Source organism: Sciurus vulgaris (genome assembly GCF_902686455.1).
Source record: "Sciurus vulgaris genome assembly, chromosome: 15".
In the NCBI taxonomy this organism is placed as follows: domain Eukaryota; kingdom Metazoa; phylum Chordata; class Mammalia; order Rodentia; family Sciuridae; genus Sciurus; species Sciurus vulgaris.
This window is the reverse complement of record NC_136476.1, coordinates 30,762,453-30,787,013: the sequence shown is the minus strand read 5'-3', so window position 1 is coordinate 30,787,013 and position 24,561 is coordinate 30,762,453. Positions and strand designations below refer to the sequence as shown.

General features: G+C 32.7%; 1 long non-coding RNA gene across 1 annotated transcript; it reads right to left on the bottom strand.

Moving 5' to 3' along the window:
• Window positions 1-23,741, bottom strand: LOC306644745. Its single transcript, XR_013759458.1, has 2 exons — window positions 23,536-23,741; window positions 1-1,100 (listed from the first exon to the last, which is right to left on the bottom strand). It is a non-coding gene; the product is annotated as an uncharacterized lncRNA (long non-coding RNA).
• Window positions 23,742-24,561: the final 820 nt, after the last annotated feature.

The window sequence follows — 24,561 nt, the reverse complement described above, 5'->3', positions numbered from 1 at the left end:
TTATCTCTCTCTCTCTCTCTCTCCCCCTTTTTTTTTTTTTTTTTTTTGTATTTGCTAAGAATCACTTTATGGAATAAGATATGGTCTATTTTAGAGAAGAATCTGTGTGCTGCTGAGAAGAAATTGTGTTTGCTTGTTGATGGATAACATTCTATATATATTCATTAAGTCTAAATAATTGATCATATTATTAAGTTCTGTAGTTTCTTTGTTTAGTTTTTGTTTGGAAGATATATCCTGAAGTGAGAGAAGTGTGAAGTGTGTTAAAGTCATCCAATATTATTGTGTTGTGGTCTATATGATTCTTGAAATTGAGAAAGGTTTGTTTGATGTATGTAGATGATCCATTGTTTGGGGCGTAAATATTTACAATTGCTATGTCTTGCTGATCTATAATTCCCTTAATTAGTATGAAATGTCCTTCTTTGAACCTTCTGATTAACTTTGGTTTGAAGTCCATTTTAACTTATATGAGGATGGAAACCCATGTTGGTTTACTCAATCCACATGAGTGATGTCTATTTCCCATGCTTTGTCTATGAGGTTAGTCTCTTGGAGATAGAATATTGTTGAATCTTGTTTTCTAATCCAATATGCCAGTCTATGTCTTTTGACTGATGAATTTAGACCATTAATATTCAAGGTTATTATTGAGATATGATTTGTATTCCAGGTCATTTTGGTTTATTTTTGGATTTTAATTTGACTTGGTTTCTCCTTTGGTTGACTATCCTTTAGGGTACTTCTTCCCTTTGCTGGTTTTCACTTTTTTTTTAAATTTCATTCTCATGGAATATTTTGTTGAGAATGTTCTGTAGTACAATCTTTCTAGCTGTGTTTCTTTTAACTCTTGTTTATCATAGTAGGATTTCATTTCATCTTCAAATCTGAAGCTTAATTTTGTTAGACATAAAATTCTTGGTTGGCATCCATTTTATTTCAGCACTTGATATATATTATTCTAGGATTTCTTAGCTTTGAGGGTCTGACTTGAGAATTCAGCTGATATCTGAATTGGTTTCCTCCTACTCCTCAATTTTCTCCATGAAATAGAAAAGTAGGGAGTGCTTCCAAACTCATTCTATGAAGGTAGTACCACCCTAATACCAAAACCAGACAAAGACACATTATGGAAAGAAAACTTTTGACAAATAACCCTAATGAATATAGATGTAAAATAGATTCTCAATAAAATTCCAGCAAATCACATACAAAAACATATTAAAAAGATATTACACCAATGATCAAGTGGGGTTTACACCAGGGATGCAAGTTTGGTTCAATATATGGAAATCAATAAATGTAATTCATCACCTCAAAATAGACTTAAAGACAAGAGTCATATGATCATCTCAATTGATGCAGAAAAAAGAATTTGACAAAATACAGCATATTTTCACTTTCAAAACACTAGAAAAACTAGGGATAGTAGGAACATTCTGCAACATTGTAAAGCTATCTATGTTAAGCCCAAAGCCAACGTCATTCTAAATGGAAAAAAATTGAAAGTGTTCCATCTCAAAACTAGAACAAGATAGGGATGCCTACTTTCACCACCTCTCTTCCACAAAATCCCTGAAACTCTAGCCAGAGGAATTAAACAGACAAACAAATTAAAGGTATATAAATAGGAAAAGAAGAACTCAAACTATCACTATTTGCTAAAACATGATTGTATATTTAGAAGATCCAAAAAAAAAAAAAAAATTCCACCCAGAAAATTTCTAAAACTAATAAATGAGTTCAGCAAAGTAGCAGCTTGTAAATCAACACCAGTAAATCAAATACATTCCTATACATCAATGATAAATCCACTGAAAGAGAAATTAGGAAAACTAGAGCCATTCACAATAGCAAAAAAAAAAAAAAAAAAAAAAAATGTGACAATCAATCTAACAAAAGAGGTAAAAGACCTCCACAATGAAAACTGACCAACACTAAAGAAAGAAACTGAAAAAGATTTTAGAAGATGGAAAGATCTCCCATGCACTTTGATAGGCAGAAATAATATTGTCAAAATGACCATACTACCAAAAGCATTATACAGATTGAATGTAATTCCTATTAACATTCCAATGACATTCTTCATAGAATTAGAATAAACAATCATGAAATCCATTTGAGAAAACAGGAGACCCAGAAGAGTTAAAGCAATCCTTAGCAAGAAAAGTGAAGCAGGAGGCATCACAATACCAGACTTTAAATTATTCTACAGAGCGATAGCAACAAAAAAGCATGGTATTTGTACCAAAAAAGACAGGTAGACCAATGGTACAGATGGAAGTCACAGAGACAAACCCAAAAAGTTTTCTCATACTTGACAAAGGTGCCAAAAGCATACCTTAGAGAAAAGATAGCCTCTTCAACAAAAGGTGCTGAGAAAACTAGAAGTCTATATGTAGAAAAATGAAATTAAATCTATCCCTCATCCTGCATGAAACTCAATTCAAAGTGGATCAAAGATTTAGGTACTAGAACAGATACCTGCACCTTGTAGAAGAAAAAGTAGGCCCAAATATTCACCACATCAATTTAGGAACTGACTTTCTTAACAAAACTGCTGAAGTGCAAGAAGTAATATCAAAAATCAATAAATGGGATGGATTCAAACTACAAAGCTCAGTAAAGAAAATAATCAATAATGTGAAGAGAGAGCCTACAGATTTAGAGGAAATCTTTACCACATGCAGCTCCGATGGAGCATAAATCTCCAGGATATATATAAAGAATTCAAAAAATTTAACAACAACAAAAACAAATAACCCAGTCAATAACTGCGCTAAGGAACTGAACAGTTACTTCCCAGAAGAAGAAATTCAGTCGGTCAACAAATACATGACAAAATGTTCTAGCATTTAGAGAAATGCAAATCAAAACTCTGTATGATTTCATCTCAACCCAGTCACAATGGCAATTAACAAGAATATAAGCAACAGCTGGGGATGGTGGTGCATACCTGTAATCCCAAAGGGCTCAGGAGGCTGAGACAGAGGATCTCCAGTTCAAAGCCACCCTCAGCAATGATGAGGCATTAAGTAATTCAGTGAGACCCTGTCTCTAAATAAAATACAAAGTAGGGCTAGGGATGTGGCTCAGTGGTTGAGTGCCCCTGAGTTCACTCCCCTTTACCCACCTCGAAAAAATAAAATAAAATACAAGCAATATATACAGTATATCCTCATTGTATGTGAGGATATAGGGGAAAAGTTATACTCATATATTGCTGGTGGGACTTCACATTTGTGTAACTGTTATGGAAAGCACTATGGAGATTTCTCAGAAAACTTGGAATGGAACCAGCATTTGCCCCAGTTATGTCACTTCTTAGTTTATACCCAAAGGACTTAAATCAATGTACTACAGTGACACAACCACATGGGTGCTTATGGCAGCTCAATTCACAATAGCCCTGGCACCAACCTAGGTGCCATTCAACAGATGAATGGATAAAGAATATGTTGTACATATACACAATGGACTACTAGCCTTAAAGGTGAATGAAATTAGGGTATTTGCCTAAATGAATCGAGCTGAAGAATATCATGCTAAGCAAAATAAGCCAGTCCCCCCAAACCAAAGGCCAAATGTTTTCTCTGATATATGGATACTAATTCAGAATGGGAGGGTGGGCTTGGGAAGAATAGAGGTATTTAGGATTAGACAGATAGGAGTGAAGGGAGGGACAGGGTTATGGGAGTAAGAAGGGGAGTAGAATGAATTGGACATAAATACCCTACATATATATATGACTGCATGACTGGTGTGATTCTACATCATATACACCCAAAGAATGAGAAATTATACTCCATTTATGTATGATGTGTCAAAATGCATTCGGTTGTAATGTATAACTAATAGGAACTTAAATTTTAAAAAATGCAAATTGCACTTCATAGATAAATTGTTTACTTAAATACCACATGCATAAAATTGAATGAAAGAGTGACTCATCACATGTTATTTAGGTAAGCAAAGTTTTAAGAAAGTGAAAAGAGAAATCTCACTTGAAAAAATCTTCAAATTTGACAGAGAAGGCACTTAAGGCTTGAGATTATGTGATGTATTCTGTGGGGGAATTCTCCTACCATGTCCCATGTGGACGAGGGAGTTTCTGTTGGTGGACAGTGCCAGTTATTGATTAATTACCAAGAAATTTATCTAATCAAATAAACACAAGAGCCAATAATCTTTTCAAATGGAAGCAGGTGTGACATATCTGACCATGCCAAGATGTGGCCTCCAACAAGATGGAGAAGCCCACCTTCACCTTTATTTATAGTTGCACAGGTAAAGGGGCCCAGACCGGCAGGGACTTATTTTGTGAGGAACAGGATGGGGAGGATTTAGGGAAGTCATTTGCTTAGAGAATTAGCATTTCTTCAGATGATAAGCCAACTTTGTACAGGGTCACCTACCCCAGGCTGTCTGAAACAGTCTCTCGTGACTGCCAGTTTCTGGGAGTCAGACCTCTGTAACCCATGTCTCAGTCAAGTCTGATTCTGCTAACCATGGAGGACTTCCCACTTTATTCAACAAATAAGACAAATCCAGTATTACCAAACAAAATATTCAACATGAATTAGAACGTTTTGAAAAATAAATTTTCTAAAGATTGAACTATGTGACACACAAAACACCCAGAAGGATATATGTATGTGTACACACACACACACACACACACACACACACACACACACTTACCCATTTGAGCAATTTATTTTGAAAAATTAAATATAAGTAGGTATTATTCATTCCAACAGACCAAATAAATGACACTAATTTAGTGATTTCATTTCATCTGATATTACTCAATGAGGCATCATAATTCATTTATTTTCTTCCACATAGCAAATACTAATGTACTTTACAACATAAATACTACAAGTCTTAGAAATATGGATGCTCACAATTTAGTTGAAAGTGAAACAAACCCATAAATTCTCTTGGCCATAAGTGCTATAAGCATGTTTACTGGAAATGAAGAAAAGTGGCAGAATCATGGTCAGCTTTACTTATGGGCATTGAAGAAAACATAATAGAGATGGTATTCTGAGTGAATTATGAAATATGAATGGAAACAAGCCAGGTTATGAATAGAAAGCCCATTCCAGAACAAGACAAGACATTGAAGCAGCAATATGTGTTCAATAAAGAAGAAATAATCTAATACATAAAATCAATTTGGAAGAAGAAGGAAGCTAGTAGGCAACAAGGTTCATGAAAACACAAGAGTTGGATCAAGTACAGTCATGTTTAATGAACAGAGAAGAGTTGCATTTATAATATATGCAAGTGAAGTCATTTAATAATTAAACCAGGGAAATAAGGGCTGTATGTGAGTTTTATGCTTATCAAATTGACAGTATCATAATGAATGGATGTGAAAAACATGTGCAGTATGATTTTTCAGACGTTATGAAGAAAGAAAAACAAAAAATGTCAAAAGAAATGGTATAAATATATACCTGGAATTGAAGGTACCAAATCACAGGGTTCCATAAATAAGGCAACAGAGATTAGGATAAGAAGAGAATAAAATATTATTATATCCTTGTAGACTGTCACTTCATATGCCTGGGCTCTCTATTAGTTTCTGGGCTCTATTCTATTCCATTGTTTGTGTCTATTTTTATACAAGTATTTTACTGTTTGGCTACTGCAGTTTTGTGATGAATTTTGAAGTCTGGAAATGTAAGTTCTCCAGCTTTGTTTTTCTTGCTCCAAATTTCTTTGGCTATTTACAGTCTCTTACACTTCCATATGAATTTTATTTTATTTTCTATTTCTATAAAACGTGTCATTGATCATTTGATAGAAATTGCAATTTTCAGTAGTACAGTCATTTTACCAATATTGTGTCCTAATACATGGAAACAAGGTATCTTTCTCCTTGTAGTCTTAATTTCTGTCTCCATTCTTACATACTTGTAGTGTATGAGTCTTTCACTTCCTTGATTGATATTACTTATCTTTTTTTTCTTCTTGGTGCTACATAAGTGGGAAAATTAGGTTCTCATCAACAAAGGGTATAGGAAATATTGATTAGTCATATGTCAAAGAAAGAATTTGAACCTTTATACCATATACAAATATCAACCCAAATATATTAAAGATTTAAAAAAAAAACATATGAGAATGTAACACTGCTATAAAAAAGATGAAAATTTTCATGACTGATCTAAACAATGATGTTTGTGATAAGAAACAGAAAGCACATCTAAGGAAAGCAATAATAGACAAAAGGGCATTACATCAAACTAAATAGCTTCTGAACAACCAAGGGCATAATCAATACAGTGAATAGATAACTTACGGAAAGAGAGAACATATTTGAAAAACACACATCTGATAAAATGTTAACATTCAAAACACATAAACAATACTTGTAATTCAATAGCAAGGAAAGAAATTACCCTATTTAAAAGTAGACAAAGCATTTCAATAAATATTTCTACAAAAAAGATATATAAATGGCCATCAAGTATTTGAAAAAATGCTCACTATAACTAATCATTAGGGAAATTTAAATAAAAACTATAATGAAATATAATGACACTGGTTAGCATGACTTTTCTAAAAAAAAAAAAGTGAGAAGTATTGGTACTGCTATGGAGAAACTGGAACCTGGTACATTTTTTATGGGAGTGCAAAATAGTGTATTTGCTATGGAAAACAGTATGGAAGTTCTTTAAAATTATAAAAATATAACTATAAATTGATTTAAGAGTCCTACTTCTCAGAGTACATTCATGATCTTGAAGCGATGTTTGCATTCCCATGTTCATGGCAGCATTATTCACAATATCCAAGATGTGGAAAAAACCCAAATGTCCAAGGGCAGTTCAGTAAACAAAGTGGCACATATTACAATGGAATACTATCCAGCATTCAAAAAGCAAATCCTGCTATACGTGATGACATGGATGACCTGGAAGACATTATCAAAAATAAGCTAGTAGTGGAAGGACAAAAATATCACATGATTCCACTTACATGACCTATGTAACATAGTCAAACATTCAGGAATAAGAGTGCAGAATCTCAATTGCCTGGGACTAGAGGCCTGAGCAAAGGAGAATTCCTGCTCCATGAGTATAAAGCTTTACTTATGCAAGATGAATGAATTTCAGACCTCTGTTCTACAACCTTGCATGTATAATTAATTGTATTGTACACTAAAGATAGTTTAAGAAAATTAATCTCTTATTACCTTTTCACCACACATAAACAGAAAGAACCCACTAATGTACTCACCGTGTAAACCTCTGCTCCCTAGTCAAATGAAGTAAATGGAAGAAGAATGTGTGATGGACATAACAAAAAGAACAGAAAAAGCACCACCAAACTTTTGAAGAAGGAAAAGCAATTAACCAATGGTAGTATCCAAGTTAACAGAACAGAAAATAACTGAATTCTATACAATAAAAGTGGTGAAAGCTGTAGTTTTGTTTGGGGGTGTTCAGAAAATCAAAGACTCTAGATTTCTGACATTTTTTAAAGGAAATGGTATAATGTGTGACAGTAAACAATATTGTTAAGTTGTACTTGGAAGCTTCTCCCCTGTCAATACGAACAGGTAATTGCCCCTTCAGCAGAAGATTGGATAGTTACTCTCTGTAAAGATTGAAACTGAAAGGATTGGGACTTGGAAAAACAAGGTTGAGTTGAGAGCAGATATGTGTTCCAAACTGAAACAAGTTGAGATAAAGAAAATCTATAATAATGATTGATAGTATGTCCATCTATCTTTCAAATACTGGCTCAAAATTCTGATCAATATTTTTACAAATGCTGAACAGGATATTGAATGTAGCACATCAATAAAGCAAAAAGAACCCAAAATTTCAAAAAAATTATATATAAAGAATCAAAAGCCCTTTATTTAAGTAAAAATGTTCAATAATAGTGAAGGCATATTACCTAGGTGCAAACATGCACACTAATTTGACTGAAATGCCCAAAACACTAAAGAAGATAAAACTGAAAAAACTGGCATAATTATATTAGGAATGAGTTTATGATTTTAAAAATTGCAAGAATTGAATAGCATAGCTGATTTCAGTTTAAATAAAATACTATTTAATGAAGAAACATAGAGATATTGTCAATGGTTAAGAGTTCCATGACTATTGAGAATTGAAAGGAAGCAATAATTATACTGTTAAATGGTAATGAATAGTAGATCAATGCAGGAAATCAAAAAGATGGACATGCTTATGCAATAGGAATTCTTATAATTTATTTCATAATTTATGGAGTATATCATCCATGCTTCAAAGATTGTACTATTTAGTCCAATAATGATTATAAGAAGATGATCTTTTTGAGATAGACATATAAACCCCTCTGAAATGTTAATTTTACTATTAACAACTCAATTTTAAGCTAAGATTCAGAATGACTCTCATGGAACAAGTAATGGTGATCAGCCTTCCTTTATTATGCAAATGTTATTTGTTTTGCCTTCTTTTATGACTTCTTCCATAGTTATGGACTAAGTATAAATGAAAACATATGAGAGCTAAAATTAATCCAAAGTGTTGTCTCATAAAATATTATGTTGAATAAAAGAAAAAACAGACTGAATATTAAATATAAATATCAAAAAATTATTTTTAAATATAATTTTATAGACTATACTTTTTGCATTTTATTGCATATGCATATTTTGTCTTCTTTTATATATCTTTCTGCACAGATTCATAAATCTTTTTCTCTTAACCTGATGAATTTTAAGTATTAATTTCAAGAACTCCTCTTTATACTTATATATAATACATATAAAAAAAGTAATTTGACTCTTCAAGTAAAATATCATCAATTATGAGCCAGATGCTAATTTTGCATCTAAACTACTAAATTAATTTGCTGTTTCAATAAAATTCCAATTAAACCTTTCAAGCCAGTCTTTTTTAAAAATAAATAAATAAGTTTTTTCTAAATTTTAAAGTAAATGCTTATGACCTAGAAAACAAAAAGGAATTTATTTTAGAATTAGACTATATAAAGTAGCATCATAATTATTATTTTTGTTTGTGAAAGTAAATGCATACATATATATACAAATATTGATACAAATAGAGAGCACAATACATAAAGTGATATATTAATCTTCAATAAAGATATGAAGTTAATAAAATGGGCATATGTAACTCACATCATACACAATTTCCTACATGTCAGTGATCCACGAAGTCTGGTCATAATTAATCATTCTCAGATGATAAGAATTCATATTTATATAAAATACCAAATGGAAGTTTTCCTATCCAAACATTTAAAATGTTTTTATTAACGCATGATAGTTATACATAATATGGAGTACATTTTGACATAATCATACATGCACAGACTATAATTTGCTCCATTTCAGTCCCTAGTATCCCTGCTCCCTCCCCTCTTCCTTCCTCCTGTTCCTTTTCTCCTGCTGGCCTTCCTTCTATTCTTTATTTAATTTTTTAAATTTTAATTGGTCTTCTGTTAAAACACATAAAGGTGGAATTCACTGTGACATGTTCATATACATACAAAGTATTATTTTGTGAATTTCATTCTGCAGTTCCTCCCTTTACCTGTCCTTCCTTCCTCCCCATCTTTCCCTTTCTACTCCACTGATGTCTGCTTTGTTTTCATGGGATATGACACCTCCCCTCCACTTTTTTCCTTACTTTAACTTTTGCATATGAGATAAAACGTTTGACCCTTTACTTCTGAATATGGCTTATTTCAATTTAGCATGATGTTCACCAGTTCCGTCCATTGAACAGCAATGAAATAATTTTATTCTTCTTTGTTACTACTCAAACTCCATTGTGTATATATGCCACATTTTCTTTATTCATCCATTTATTGACAGGCACCTGGGCTGCTTCCACAACTTGACTATCATTGTGAATTTCATTGCTATAAATATTAATGCACCTGTATCTCTATAGTATACTGCTTTTAGTTCTTTTGGATAAATAAACAGGCATTAGGATAACTGGGTTCAAAACTTAAAATGCCATTTGCATTGCAAGTATATTTGCTTTTAAGAAATCTAGTTATTTCTTTTCTTATGATCTGTTTTCTCTTTCAGGGAGGTTTGCAATTTTTCATTGTTTTGACATGCGTAAATTTTATTATACTTTTTCTATATACATATGACTCTATAGAATCTATTAATTGGAAATCTTACATTTTTCTCTTAGTTCTGAGAAAATTGCCATTCTTATTTATCCAATTAATCTCTTCTCTAGATTTTCTCTTTCCTTACTTTTGGCATTTCTCTTGGAGAGATGTTTATTCTTCTACTTCTGTCATTCAGAATTTGTAATTTTTCTCATTCTTTCCATAGATTACTTGATAAAGAAACTTGTTCTCTAATCAGAATGCCTAGATTTGAATCACACTGCAGTCATATATGAAATTTGTAATTTACCACAAACTAACAAATGTACCTGTACCTCAGTTTTAGCATCTGTAAGTTGTTAAATATCATAGTAGTTCCATCAAAGGATCATTCTAAATTTATGACTTCAGCTTCAACTAACCCATAGTGTCTTGGCTACAGCCCACTTGTACCAGGGCAATGGAATAGGTTATGGAAAATACAGATAGTGTCCAGAGACAGTCTGGGAGACACTGATTGATTGGGAAAAGCTTATCAGATGCTGCTCCAAGTAGAGTTTAATGCTGACAGGCTGAGCAGCAGCTCCATCCCTTACGGTGTTTGCCAAGTAGTATTTTTTTTTCTCATGATGTTTTGTTCAGTTGTGACTGATTGGATGAGTGACATTTATCTTTTTTACAGTGTTCTTAGTTTTGTGCTCAGCCCTCATTAGAGAGGGGTTTTATATGTTAGGCTGCAGAACTAGTGACATCATCAGCATTAACTTGTTTATATGACCCTTATCCATAGGAGTTACTGTTCTGATTCATATGTAGGAAAGTTACTTTTCTTTATAGATAACACCAATTTTCCTTAATTCTCAAGGTGTCTAAGAGAAATTCACTGTACTTTAAGATAATACATATCTGGACTTCTTAGCCCAAGCTGCTTCTCATTGTTTCCTTAACTTGGCTAGGATTTGGGGAACAGAAAGAAGGCATTCAAGGGCGTGGTGCTTTTCTGTCCCCATTTTTTTAGGAATGGTATGTGCCTGAATGCTTATCTTTTATAATGCCCCTTAGGTGGTATATCAGGATGTAAACTGTAACCAAATTTCATAACAGTAATGCAAAGAGTAGCAGAATGTAATTAGTTCTATATTAAGTTCAAACAGACTGAATACAACATGTCTTTAGATAGTAGGAAAATAGTATGACCAAGTAGAAACAGAATCAATTCCAAGTTTATCCATAGCAGTAACATGGTTTTGTAACTTTTATACAGCTAAAGACATATTATGATAATTTTTAAACTTATTTTAAGGACAGCATAGGAACTTCCCTGTGGTGTTGTTAACATATTTAGCACTGCTTTACTTTGAATTACTACTTTTCATATTTGGGTAGGGTTTGTTGTTGTTGTTGTTAAGCCAAGTTTTAACTCAGTATTTTTTAAGACAACAGCATCATGCTTAGCTAAAACTCAGTGACAATAACTTTTGTTTGAGGAGAAAATACAGTAAGTAAGTAAAGTTACTGGGCAGTTCAAGTTATTCTTTGTCTAGTTTTAATATGTCTCAATTAGTAGGGGTTTTAGATAAAGTGGAATGTGTTCAGGCTGGTATATGTAGTCCTTTTTATGTGTAGCAGTCAACCTCGTTGTAGGACAGGTGTGGCTACCCATAGATGTCACATGTACACAGCCTTTCCCAGAGGAGGAAGCTTCTTCCACGTGTATTGCTTGACTTTGTCATAAGTAGTCAGCACCTTTAAGTAGAATAGTTACATTAATTGCCAGGGATCTGACCCATATTTAAAGAGGGTGGATTGGTGCTACTACTTTTGTTGTTGTTTTTAGAGGGGAACTTTAAAAATAATAAATCTTACCAGTGTTGTACTCAGCCCCTCTCTTAGTCACTAAACATAGTGAATTCCAGCAAATGCTTATCCATAGCCATTTTTTTTTTTTTTTGTGCCAAGAGGAAGGCATAATACTGGCGTTCTTCAGAGAAGGTAAATTTGCATTTAATGTCACATGACATTTTTCTAGCTGTGTCTATGAGTGGTGGGTATTGTTTTAGTTTACTCCATTTTTATTGTACTAAGGTGTCTGGTCATAGATATCACAGAAGAGCAGAGGAAGAGGACAGAGGCAGTTAATATATATGCAGCAATTTGTTTTATTTTCTAAGTTGGTAAGCTATAAGGATAAAATGTATCAGGTGTTAATGCAGGTGAGTCTTGATTAATAACTCTTGGGTTAGGAATTTTTAAAATTTTTATGTCCTGATGTGGTTCTTTGCCTATAAATTCAAAAACCCACACAATCAAGACCCTATTTGTCTTTTCTACGGCCAGTAGACTATACGAGTTTCCTGAGGCAGGTCCACTGTCAGTGACAACAGCAAATTAAATTATGTTCCCATTTGTGGCATGTAGGTGTCCTTTTTAAGCATCATCACCTGAACTTAGATTTTTGTGTTGAAATCAGGTAGGCAGTAGGGCTGGGTTTGTATGTAGCTGTTTATTGATGACCCTGATGGCCATTCATTTGTAATTCTTTGACTTATACTGTCAAGGATCCATCATTTACACTTACTTGTTGTTTTAGTGGGACATTTACTATTGTAGATGGGTGACAATGTCAGAGGAAATGTCAACATATTTTTGAATATTTAACCCATTTTTGTACCATACCATTTGTAGGGGATGTTTCCTTGTCATGGTCTGTGTCCACCACACACAGTGCCAAGCAAGTTAAAGTCTTGTATGTTTGCCTGCTGTGAGGCCCTTTGCTAAGCATATCTATAGCAGTTATGTGTGTGTGTGTGTGTGTGTGTGTGTGTGTGTGTGTGATGTGACCTGTCTTTTTCTAAAGATAAATAGTCACATCTTTAGAAAACACATTATTTAGTCACTAGCTATCTGCTTTTTGATTGCTGGGTGAAGGAGCTTGACTATGTGTTGCCACATGATACACAGTTTCAAATGTGGCAGTTGTTTTGAAATGTTTTATATATTTCTACCATTTTATAGCTTTGACCAAGGTCCTAAGGGAACTCATTTGTGGTACCTCTGTTGTCACAGAACTCACTTAAAGCAATCTGGACTGCTAAATCATCCAATTTATAGGGTTGTTTTTGGACAAAAGTGCCCAAAGCTGGCAACTCTCTTACAACTTTCTTTTTTTTTTTTTTGAGAAAAGACCTCAAGATGCTCAAGTTTCCAGTCTCATCAAACTTTGCCTTTACTAAATCATACAATGGTTTTAACATTTGTGTTAACTATGGAATGGAGAGATGTTAGCATCTTAACACTCCCAAATATATGATTGGGGTAGGAAAACTTGAATTTTAAAGCAACAATGTCCGACGAGATAACCCCCAGGTATTTGGCAGGCAGCCCAGGTCCTTATAATCTGAAGGAAATGAACAGCCCATTCTTTCTCTTAGAAATGTGCTGCCATCATTTGAGCTGCTTCCTCTAGTTTAGAAAAAGAATTGGAAGTTAACATCACATCATTAATACAATGAGGCATTGATACTGTTTTAGCTTTTGTATACCATTTCATACCTCCATCACCATCACATCATTGCATGACATAAGGTAGGAATGTGTAAATATCCTTGGGGAAGAACTTTGAAAGTCCACTGCTGCTCATCCCACGTGAAAGCAAATTGCTGCATTTTATCTCAAGTACAGCATATGTTACTCAAGAAACAGGAAGGCCCTCTAAAGAATGGATACGAAAACTTCATAATATTGCCTCAGAATTGTTTGAAGAATGGTGTCTTATTTTTGTCAGGTTAGTCTACTTTATTCCTAACTTTTTAGGAGGACTTTTACTGTTTTCATAAATTTCCCTCTCAGGAGAACCATGAGTAACTCCATCATATTGGGACAAATATTTTCACTACCAGCTATCAGCCAAGAAAATAAAGAGAAGGCAGGTTTCTCATTAACAGCTGAACATAAAAGTTGCCACAGAATAGGGTATGTGTTGACTAAGGTGATTTTCCTCATTTTGTTAAGAGCCTGCCTTTCCTAACAGTGTCCCAAAGTCACAAGAGTCATCCTGCTACTTTGCTTTTTGTTGGCTTTTTATCTAAACACATTGTCTCAGTTTTACTAATGTAGCAGCAGCGTAGTCTCTCATGAATTTATATATATATATATATATATATATATATATATATAAAGGAAAATATATATATATATAAAGGAAAATATATATATATTTTCCTTGGGAAGGGGCAGATCCTTTACCTTTTGAGTTCTGAACAGTCTGCTGCAGGCACTGGCACTTCAATCAGTTTGTCCCACTCCTTTCGAGTAACCACCATCCTTGTGCTGGCTTGCAGTAATCATTTACCTTTTAGTTTAACAAAGCAGTAGTCTACAGTTTTCTAATTTTAGCAGTACTCCTTACCCAAGAAAGTAATTGCTCAGAAGTTGCTGCTTGAGTTAGCCGTACTTCACGCTCCAGCTTTAACTCCTTCTGGAGCCCAAGTTGTGCCAGGGTAGTGGAGTTGGTTGCAGGAAAGCCAAAAAAAGTGGTCAAAGACCTCACTGGAGACATATAATTTATTGAAGAAAACTCATAAGCGATCTGAGACTGCATCTAGAACCAATCAGTGGCAACAAGCTGACAGATAGCACCTCAGTCCCTGAGAGTGTGTCAACAAGCAATGCTGCTTCTCCCTCATGGTATTTTGCCAGGTGGCAGCTGGCTGGATGAGTGACACTGATCTTTTCCACAGTGCCATAGTTTCATGCTCACCCCTATTAGGAGGGAGTTTTTAAATGTTAGATGGCTGAAGCAATGACAAAAATCAGAATTAGCTTGTTTATATGACCAGCATGCCAAGGAACAACTCTCCTGGTTTTCCACAAATAACATCAATTTGCCCTGGTTTCCAGCACACATAAGAGAAAGCCTCTGTGCTTCAAGATAATATGTATCTGGACTTTCTGGCCTAGGCTTGCTTTCATTGTTCCCTTAACTTGGCTAGGTTTAGGGGAAAAGAAAGGAGACATTTAGGAACATGGTGTGTTACTGCCCCTCTTTTTTTTAGGGATGATACACTGAGAGGTATCACGATATGAAAGGGTACAGCTTGGATCCTTTACTACAAACTGTGACAAGCAAATATTTTTCCAAACCATGTGATTCTAATCAGCCTCTGAAATGTGCATCTATTACTCCTACCTTCCATCTTATTCAGTTCCTTCTCTCCACAGGTGTGTGAAGTTCTTCATCAAGGAGTCCCTATGCTTTGCCTTTTTGGTAGGTAATGGGTATTTTCAGAGTTTGCAGCAGAGGGCCAGCATTTCAATTGCTTACTTAATCGTTTTTAGTAGAACAGATGTCAACTCTCTACTCATGTAATTCTCATTGTTTCTACAGCTTTTGAATTTAAACCAAGATTCTGTTTTATTGTTATAGATATTGTTGATCCAATCTACAGTACCGTTATTTCACTGTCCTTTGGTTCTCCTTTTGTTTTCTAAAATGAGATCCTTCCCTCTTTGTTACCTAAGAATGAATTCCTAACCACATTACGGGGAATAGTAAACATCATGCACATCTCTAGATACCACCAAGGTAGTTAGAGTTCTCAAAAGCAGCACTCTCTGTAATAAAAAAAAGGAATAAATTAATTTATATTCTTAAAATATGGAAGGGAAAACATTTGATTTAAAATTTTTTCATCCTTGGTCTAACATTCAATATCTAAATTTCTTCTTAGGATACCAAACACAAGCTTTTGAAATTGTATTAGCCTTTGTGTACTCAAAGGACCCTTAAAGATTCTTATATATTTTACATGGAATATTCTTCATCAATTACCTATAAATTTAAAATTTTTTACAACTTTGTCTTGTAGTGTATCTTCATTCATCAACATGGATATTGATTCAATATTTAAATATCTCTCTTAAGGAGTCAATGACTAATGTTTACCTCCATTTCTATGATTCTTATTATAATTTAGTTGGAATGAAATTATTTCTGTAACTAATATTAATAATTAAAATGAACATTCACAAAGCACAAAAATATAGTATTTTTAAAAATTTGATTCTTACCTAAAAATCCAGAAAGTATTACACATTTTCACGGATGAAAAATTGTATCTTAATAAGGTCACAAAGTAATTCATAGAATCTGAGTGTGTCTTACCCTAAATTAATATTCTCTAAAAAACTCAACATCTAAAACCTTGATTTTCATCCAAACTGACCTATAATTTTTCACATTACTTTTTCTTACAAGAAGAGTTCTAAATTTCTTGAAAACACAGGTGATTCTAGGGTAGTCCTTATACTGTTATCCAATTATAACTTTTCATGGAGCATTATTTTAAACTAATTATATTTCTTTACAAAAGTTGAGCTTATTCTTTCTTAGAGAAGCTTATTTTTTTCTAGTTCTGAATGCTGACTGATCTGAGCCTGCTCCTTCACATTTTACCCATGAGATAATATAGATTATAGTTTCAGTTGGACTAGTCAAATAAATGAGGCTTTTTTCTCTTTCTACATGATGCAGGGTTTAACCTTCTTATGATGGAACACAAAGCAACTGAATAAACAGAAGTTTAAAAAGATACACCCAATTTTAAGGTGAGTTCCTATTCTGCCCTATTCTACTATTTTGATTTATATTTACTCTGAACAGTTTAATAATTGTACAAAAACACTTCCAAGGCAATATAAGATACTATGACAACAATTTTATTATAAAATCTGGTAAAAGTAATATGGTAATTTATAATTTATTTAGAAGTCAATTATCTATTTTATGGATTATATGTGTCATTTTCTTCCACCCTAATGTATTATGTGGACTAATTGTGATTTTGGTAATGTTCCTAGTGTTACTTTTATATAACAGGATGAATGAAAAAAGGAACTTAATAAATCTTAAACCACATTCTGTAGGAAAAATATGTGTCAGAAGATAGAATTGAATGACAGGCTAAAGATTCAATGTTCTGGTCAAAATTATCAAAAAACTCTTGAGAAAGCCACTGCTTTTGTAAAAGCTGATTTTATAGCCTCAAATACCTTTCCCTGAGAACACTGACAGCTACTTCATGAACCCTATCACCTGTGGTTTCTTCCCCAAAGATGTTAAATATCTCTTTCAAAGTATGCATAAAATTAATGTCATTCCTCCAAATTTTTAAATATCTTATCTGTTGTGTTTGAAATTTCTTTTTTTTTTTTTTTATTCGTTTACAGACTGCATTTTGATTCATTGTACACAAACGGGGTACATCGTTTTGTTTCTATGGTTGTACATGATGTAGATTCATACCATTTGTGTAATCATACATGTACATAGGGTAATGATATCTGTCTCATTCTACCATTTTTCATATCCCCCCCCCCTCTCATTTCCCTCTGTCTAATCTAAAGTTCCTTCATTCTTCTCTCACCCCCCACCGAAATTTCTTTGTTATACTGAGCCTTGTTTTTGGATCAGCATCGTTTCCTTTTAGACAAAACATCCTTGAAAGACAACTTTCATTTTTCTGCCTCCCACAAATGTTGATAATTCTTAAAAGTTTGGAATTGCAAATGGGTGATTTCAAGTTTTCTTCTCTCTTTCTACTTAAGATGTCAAATGTTTATTTTATTTTCTCTAATTTACCATACATTTCAAATTGACATGATTTCTGTCAGAACATGCAATTAATAACAACAAAAAATTCTTAAAAAGATATAAACGAACATTTATTAGTACTCCCAATGGAATCAAAGGCCAAGGAAGAATCAGCAGCAAGTATATTTCAAAACTAACATATGTTAATAACTTTGTACATAATTCTTCTATTGCAGCATGTGATACTACCACATATCTAGCAGCATAAGAAAAAACAAAACAAAAATGTAGTGTCTCAGAGTTTCCATGGGTCAGGAGTCTGGGTACAGGTTATTTGGGTTTTCTGGTCAGATCTGATCAGGCCGAAATGAAGGTGTTAGCTGGGGCTATAATTTTCATCTAAATCTAAGAATCTTCTTACAAGATCACAGAATTTAATTCCTTGCTGTTTGAGTGATGTCCAGATTTTGTCATTGGCTATTGACCAGGGAACACTTCCAGCTCCTAAAGGTCACCTGCATCTCTTTCCCACATATCTTTCCAAGGAAATTCACAAGCTTGTTTTCTTTCCTGAAGGGTAATAGGGGAGCATCTGCTGTTACTTTATTTCTTTTTTTAGGACTTTTTCTATTAGGTCAGACTCAGAGTCTGCAGCATAGAGACCTTAATCACATATGAAAAAAAAAAAATTCCTTTTGTCATAGATGATAATGTAATCATGGGGCTGATGTCCAATTGTACTCACAAACAATTTCCAAACTTTAACAAAGGAAATTCCATTGGGTAGGCACTCCGGGGGACATAAACCTTGAGGGGCATCTCAGATCCTGCCTGCCAAATACGGTTCAAATTATTTTCAAGACCAGAATACTAACAACTGTCTTGTATACCATAGGTTGAGGAACAGTGTGCCCCCTCTTCTTTATTAATCCCTGCTGATTATGATCTGATTGAAGTGACCAATCATTCTGGGTAATGGAGTTTCCCAGGACTTAAAACTTTCATTGATAACAGTGTCTCAGACCCTGGAAAACTGGGGTGGTTGGTCACCCTAGTCCATTTTCCTTAATTCACAAAAAGAAACAACCACCACCATTATCTTGTGTGTTTTGGAAAGAAACAGGACTTTCCAAAGCCAGTCTATCTCAGATTCATTTTTCATATCCCACTTTTGATATTCCAAATAGTGGGAAAAGTTGCAGGCTCATCAGTGCCAAACAAAGGAATGGTCCTTACACTCCACACAGCTAGAGAGACATGTAAGAAAACAAATACACTAGTCATTTCATACTTATCTATTATTATTAATGTAGTAAGAATTCCTATTGCTTCTCAAAAGAAATTGGGGCAACATCTTTATAGTGCCTGTGTATTTTATCTCTTTCATCTCTGAACCAATTTTGGTCTATTTGTTTAAAGTAGACTTCAAATATAATTAAGACAATGATGGAGTAAAGTTATAAAACTTTTTTATTAAAAAATGTTGATAGCATGAAAAACTTTATCAATGAAAACACTTTTATAAATGTACTCCATTCTCTTTAAGATTTGTTTACACTTGTCAGATGCCATTGATGCAGAAAACTGTCAACATTGGGGAAAATGAAGATGGAAGTGGATTGGATGGAGGAAATTAAAATAAATTACTGTGACCACCAAGTTAATTTCATAGACTGAACTGATAAATGAATTTCCCTCTCCAATTTCTCATGTTCAAAAATGTTGTATGAAAAACGATTAATAAATTTCAGTGCTAAAATCAGTAAAGATAAATGTCCAATAAAAGACATAAAGAAGAACTTAAACTCAGTATTGTGAGAACAAAAGTCCAGGGGTTTACATTAAAATTAGAATGAGATATAACCCATGAAATGACTAGAATGTTCATTTTTTTGCCTTACAAAAGTGGTTCTTTTACTCTTTGGTCTTGGGAACCACTTATATCTTTATGAGTTCATAAAGATTCTGAAGAACTGTGTGTGTTTTTCACTGAATTAGAATGATAGACTGATATTTATTCTATTAGGAATGAAAACAGAATGTAAAATTTATTCATAAAATCATTTAAATAGAGGTAATAGATTTGTAGTGTTAACATATATTATTTTTCAAAATGCTATTGTGAAAAGAGTTCAATTGCTGTACAGAACTTACAATTTTTTTCTTTTCTAGATTACTAACTGATCGTGTGATTCCCATATCTGTTTTTGTATTCAATCTATTTGATATCAGATTTCATGAAGAAAGCTGCTTCAACACTCAAGAGAGAAGGAACGTATGTAGTTTCAATCTTGCTGACCCTTTGAAAGGAAAGGAGAATTTCAGGAGTCTCAAGACCACACTTTTGAGAACTTGTGCCCCCAATAGTATGAGCAAAAGTATGACTTGTAATACCTGTGAACAAACAGCAATCAATTAGATATAAACCACTGAAAGGGGTGAAGCACAGAGCCATAAGTAAAAATTTGACTGAATAGAAGTTTAAATGAAGACTGTGGTCCATTTGGGGTCCTGAATAGAATGAATTCCACATGAGAATTTAGAAATGAGTACAGCACCATGCTTGAGTATAAGGTCATAATTAATGCTAATGTGGTACACAGGGACACAAATTGAGAAATTAACCTCAAGTTAGGTAGTGGGTTTAGAACTAGGAACATTTTCATTTTTTCAGCAGTGACAAATACTAACCTGCTTTGAAAGAATAGTCCCAGAATCCATGATAGACCATATTACCATAAAATATGTGTCCCAAACCAAGAAGAACACAACTTCTAAAAAGCAGTGTATTTGAGGAAACAAATCACCAGGAAGATGACCAGCATACAGTGAGGGACCCATAGAAACACACATTCATACACAAGGGGAGATGGACATTATAGTAGTTGTGTAATGCCTAAGTTTAATATGCTTGAGAGTCATGTTTAAAATGCAACAAAGTAAAGAAAAAAAATAAGAAAAAACAACAGAAATAGCTAAAATACTCTAAAGAAATAACAAATGAATACCTATAGTTAATAAAAGTTAAAGCACATACACCAACACTTCCATTAAATACTTGGACAAAAAATGTTTAGAGTTGTAGAAACAATCGAAAGGATGGCTGGAGGATAGTTTATTGGTAGAGGGTGTGCTGAGCTAGGCACTAGATACCAAATGCCAAGCACCAAAATAAATAAATAAATAAATAAATATAATTGAAACTTGAAATTAAATATAGGATTGAAGAAAGTACTTAAAAGACAGTTCAGAGAGAAAACAGACAAAATTAAAGAGATGGAGATACAAATTCCCAGGATGTATCCATCAAGAATTCCAAAAATAGAAAATGAGAAACAAATAGTATTAGAAAGTTCAAGGACTGAGAAAGGACATGAGATCTCACAATAAAGGACAGTTCCATGCAAGATGAAACAATAGCATTGATCTTCTCAGAGACATGTGAAAGTTAAAATAAAATGAAAGAAAGATACTGAAGACAAACAAGTATGACCTTTTAACTGAAAATAGTGTCCTCATCATAAAAAATGATGATACAAGATAATTACACGACAGCATTAAAGCACAAATCAATACTTAATCTAAAATTCTATCCAGTTATAATATTATGAAAAACACATCGAGAGAGTTTATGATTGGAATCTTTGAACCAATTATTGACATACGTATTTTCTCAAGAAGATCTTCACACAGGAGAAAAGATTGGCATACAAGGAAAAATATTTACAGAAAATTGTTTCAACAGTTTTGAAAAATCCAAATCAGCATGGAATATAGAAAGAGTAATTTAGAAGTGCTAATCAAGCAAAAATTTAATACAGGAGTAAGGATATAAAGTTATGTTTTTGAAAAAAGCACAATAAATTTTCCATGTTTCAAAATCAAAAACATATTTTTTTTCATATTACAGATAAGAAAGAACATATGACCTAGTCAAATAGAGTAAAAGTATACCGTTTTGTATTTGACTGACACTTGTTTAACACATAATTCCAAGTACACTTGTAAAATCAAAATCATTTTAAAAATCAATAATGAGTCCACTAACCTGTAAGTTAGGTATTATTATTATCTCCTTTTTTCAGATGCAGTAACTGCCATGCAAATAATGTACTAACAGGCATCAAGTAGAGGCAGGATTTGAACCAAATAATGAGGTTCCGTAATTTGCACAGTTGGCTATTTTGTTATATTGTTTTTTAACTAATTCATAGTTTTTGAAATATCAAATTTGAAACATAGGAAGCATTTTAGTGTGACAAAAATAGTTTAAAAATGTATAGTGTATTAATATATACACTATACATAATGTATAAATGTATAGTGTATTAATATATTTTTTATATATTAATATATAGTAAATTAATAATCTATAGTAAATTAGTAGATATTTCCTCAATTTTATATATATTCCATTTTATATGTATATGAAAATGGATTTGAGGAAATGTTTCTATCAAATTTGGGTGAAATTCATGTTTTCATAAAACCATGCTTATTAAATGTGTCATACAAGTCTCTTGCCAATCTAATAAGAAGAGATAGTTATGCCTATATAAAAGGCAAAATTATTTATTAATTTTTGATGATACAGTTATTGTAGTAGAAAGTACCCATTCCACAAAAAAAAAAATTCCACAATTGTATGGCATTTAAAAGAAAATCCTGAAACTAGAAGCATGGTTATCTTACAAAAATCATGCGAAGTGTTTTCTGTATATGAATGCTATTATTAACTAGCAATCAAATAAACACAGAAATGTGTGTATCTAAAATGCAGTCTTATGAATAAATATTTAAAGTATTATCTTAATATAAAATATATAATAAAATATGCACATAATATATATAAATGGGAATATATCAGTTCTTTCTGAACTAATCCTTAAATGTCATTCCAATTAAAAATTGTTAAAGAATGTTTTATGGCATTAATCAAAGAGAATTCAAAATCTGTACAGTAGAATAAAGTTAAAACACAACAGAATTATGATAAAAACACACTTGAGCAAGTATTTAAAAAAGTGAGGACCTAGAAGGGGAAGGTTTTCTCTAGGACTACAAAGTCTTGTTATGAAATTATAAAGAAAAAAAAATCAATCAGCAAAATTTACTATAGAAAAGCAATAATATGTCATTTCACACAATTTAAATTGATAAAATTCAAATGAGTTAAAACTTTCATCAGTCACTGAATAGCTGTGAGGAATGAAAATTAGTATTATCACCTTGGAAAACAAGTTAGCATTTTTTTAAAATTAAAAAATTAGGCTCATGCATAGAGAGAGGTGTGAAGGTAAGAACATTTCAGCATTTTTAGGTTAAAAAAGGTAAAAAAAATCACAAGCAAACATTTTGATAATTAGGAAAATTATTACTTAATATATGGCATATTTTATAAATACTGCAGTTCACATAAAAAATTAGAAGATTGCATAGAACATGGATTCATAACGCAATAGTGAAAAGAACCATTTTCAAAATTCTTCACCATTTACCGAAACATTAAGAAACATACGACACTTTTAATTTTAATACCACTAATGAGTAAGATCTGTCCCCTTATTTTAAAGTTTTTCACTGATTACTAGATAGAGACTTGTAAACCAGTAATTACAAAACAAAGATTCAAGTGCAATTAGAAAGAAAATATTAACAAGTTCTCTTCCTTGCCCACTACAGAGGTGAATTTTATGTAACTGGAAAGTTGTATAGAAAGATATAAGTTTAAAATAAATTTACTCTGTATTTTGAGAATCATTGGGAAAAAAGACATTTAAATGAATGTCAGCGTATTCAATTTTTCAGTATGTATAATCAAATTAACTACTTACTCCCCATGGCTCTCCAATCCTTTGCTTCAAAATTCTTGCCTTGTTGGGTCCAACAATTTAAAACTTTTACATCGTAATATTCATGTAATCCTAATCGAGCCTTAACATTGAAAGACTTGCCTTAAACCAGATACCAAAAACTCATTGATATTCTGACTTTTCTCTTCCCCTCTGAGACCCTGCTAAAAATCTGTCAAGTTATTTATCTCCCTTACCGTGGTCGGAATAAACACAGCTTCGCCTTCTTATCAGGTTGTCTTGGTGGTATTTTCAGGGAGCGAATAAGTATCTGACAGGAGACAGCAAACAGCATGGGGTGTGAGGAATAGCAGTGATTTGATAGGAGTGAAGTACAATATTTTTAAAAAATATATGTCAAGAGATAAACTTGTAACAGAAGGCCAGGGTCCAGTTCTGAAGTGTTCTAAATGCCATTCTTAAGAATCCGAGTATTAGTCTGAAACAAAAAGCTGGCACACAAGGAGGATGTCTTAGTTATTTTGTTTGTTCATTTATATTCTTCACAAAGATCAACCTGGAAGCTACAAAAAAATATAGTCCATTAGAGACACTAACTTAAAAATGTAAATACCAGATATTGTATTACATGTGATTTCAATCACATTTACTCCAAATGGAATGAATTAATGTTTCTATGTTAAATAATTCATGATATGGAAAATAAACATCTTATAATTTTGGCTTAAATAAAATTTTAGTATAATATATTTTTCTTTTCTAAAAGTATCCAGAGAAGTTAAAATATATTCAATGTTTTCCATGAATTTTAAAGCATCATGCAGTTTTTAAGCATCACATATTTTAGAGTATTTACCACAATAAATACTCTAGCCTCTTTAAACTCAGCTTCCAAAATAAAAACTTTAATGAGATAACACAAATATTTATCTCTTGAAGAAGTCCCAGGACTATCATAGGGAACCTATGAAATATAATTTTCATAACCTTTTGTTTGGTACCAATATGCAGAAAATAAAATACTCTAGTTTTATTTTTGAATGTTTA